The following is a 2,737-nucleotide window of genomic DNA, read 5'->3' as shown; positions in this document are numbered from 1 at the left end:
GCAGACTTTTTTAATAGCCTCAACTGTAGCTTAGAAATGTTGTTTTTGACAATAAATAAAAATACTTCTCTCCACTATTGAAGTTTATAAATTAAAGGGTTTGGAACTGTAAATAGTCTGTGGTTTGTGTGTTTGGTGTATCACAAAAGTCATTTCCACAACAAGATATACTTCTGTCTCAACCTATTTTCTTTCTCTGTAAAGGAAGCATTTTGTGGATGCTGATGCTCTTTTTCAACCTTGTCTGATTGAAAAAGGTCAAACTGCACAATAAGAAGCCATTTTACAGGATCAGAGGTAACTCAAAGTGCAGACACTTTCCTTTTACCTTTCATGTCTTCAGCAATCTGCAGATAATAAATTCTTTAACTCATTTTTGGAAGCAGTTTTCTGTCTGCATCTCTGACAGAGCTGGATGGTATCCAAGTCCTTAATATTATTATAAAAAAAACATTTTCAATGAACCACATTTAATAAATACCATTATTTTAAAAGTGTTTTGGATATTAAATAAACAGAGATCTATTGTTAGATTTTGCCAATAGCTTGTCACGAGTGTTTTCCTCTGATTTCACAAGTAAGCACTATGTTCTTTGTTCTCACACTAAGATGTCAAATCGTCAATTTTTATGACAGCTGTCACAATATAAAAATGACAGCACTTGCATTGTGATATGTTTCATTCAACATAAGTATTTATAGGCAGTTTGATGGGAAAAGGTCTTCCCAACAGGGCTGGCATTGGTGAGCACGTTCCCTTTCTTTTGGATAGGTATTAAATACACTATTTTAGGATGGTTGTGAGTTGTTCATGCTCATCAATGCTTTGCTTTTTATTGTCTAACATTTTGCTAACTGAGACCCTGCACTGGAATGGAACTTATTGTCATGTATTTGCTAATTATCACTCCCTCAATAAATAAAGAAGACAGATAATCATGGAGCTGCCATTATGGCGAAGGCCTTTCCATCATTATATGTTTATGTTATGGCTAAATAATATCAATTTAGTTTACCTGTATTTGAGTTAGCTGAGGTGTAGCTGTATAGACAGATTTATAGTTACACAGAAGAGCTAATCCTAATCTACTGGCTAAGCAGAGGATAGAGCCTAATTTATGGTTTTTGATTTCATTTTTTAAAACTCCATGCTACTTTAATGTAACCTCAGTTGTGCTGTGTTTAGCATCAGACATCCAGCTGGGCAACTTTATTGTAGTGTATTAGTCTGATGTTGTGGTGTTGATACCATACGTGGCTCAAGGTTTGCTCCCTATCATTTACAGCCATTGGAAATATGGAAATAATTATTTCTGAAGCCAACATATGAATTTCTTATAGCTTTTTTGATGTGTCTTACTCCTGTGTCCTGTTGTTTGACAATGTTTGGGCTGCCTCCCTTTAGATCAATACAACAATACTTTGAATATATTAAATACGGGCCACTAAGTAATGCCATCTATTACAATTTTTTAGTAAAAAAACATATATGTATATAAACAATTATCTATACAGTCCATATAAGGTGCAAAGAACTTTAATGCTCTTTTTATGTTTCAGTGTTGACAATTTTTTTGGTGGTGAATTTTTTAAAAATTTATATGTAATTTAAATACTGAAATATCAAGAACCTAATAACCCAAATATAATTTGATTAACCTGTTGTTTTTAATGAAGGTCTTACTGCTGATTTAGAGTATTTTCGTTTAGATAAGAATTAAAATATGAAAAAAGTAAAATATAGCCTATAATTTTTTATTTATAGTCAGCTTCAAATAACAATAATTATGATTATTAAAAGGTTCAGTATAAAACAATGTTCTTAGTGTTTTCTGTCAAACACCCATATTTTTGAGACTGATGTTAGCAGAAATTCAGAAACAGCCAAATACACCCTGTACTGTCCTCCTCTGTGTCAGAGATAAAGTAGGGCTGAGAGAGAGAAATCCTTGCTTGGCCTGAGAAGACAAAAGAACACTGTAGCTCTGATGAGGTGTGATGATGCTGACATAATGCAAACCAAATAAATGGAGAGATATAAACTTGTGACAAGGGATTAATCAGTGTATGGCCTTTTAAAATATAACATTGAATAATCTATTCTCCTATGACCACACCAATCCATAAAACAATTAAAATGCCAAAACACACTGATGCTGCAATGATGAAGTGATCTGGAGTCCTCCACCAGTCATCTATGCAACACCTAAACCAAAGTCCCACAGCCAAGAAGGCCTACATATCTGTGAGACTTCAACACAATACATCATGAAGATTAAAGAATGGAGGGAGAACACGCCAGGTAGGAAGCATGATGAATATTGTTTTTGTTAGGACAAGATGAAGTTTTAATCATTTATCAATTATGCTGCTGAGGCGGAAAGGAAATCTGAAGGAATGGAAATACTTCTTGATGTTGTAAAGAAATTTAAGGATAATGTGGGATTTACTGAAGAGGAAGCACAGTGGCCACTGAAGAGAACTTTCATGCCCTCTCAGAGTTAATTGAGTGGCCCAGTCTATTGCACAGACTGTACTGGAAAATGGGATTTGGGGTTGGAAAAATATTTTATTCTTAGCTTTTTCTTTTGATTTTTCTTACATTTTAATTCGATGGGATCGTGGAGTATTTTTTCAATCCAATAGCAGGCAGTAATGTAATATTCTAGACTTCTAAAGACATAGCATCAAATGGGTCACAGAAATACTGATTATCAACCCCCAACATGGCAACTCA

The sequence above is a fragment of the Scatophagus argus genome, chromosome 7 (assembly GCF_020382885.2).
Source record: "Scatophagus argus isolate fScaArg1 chromosome 7, fScaArg1.pri, whole genome shotgun sequence".
Lineage (NCBI taxonomy): Eukaryota > Metazoa > Chordata > Actinopteri > Scatophagidae > Scatophagus > Scatophagus argus.
Note: the sequence above shows the minus strand (reverse complement) of the source record.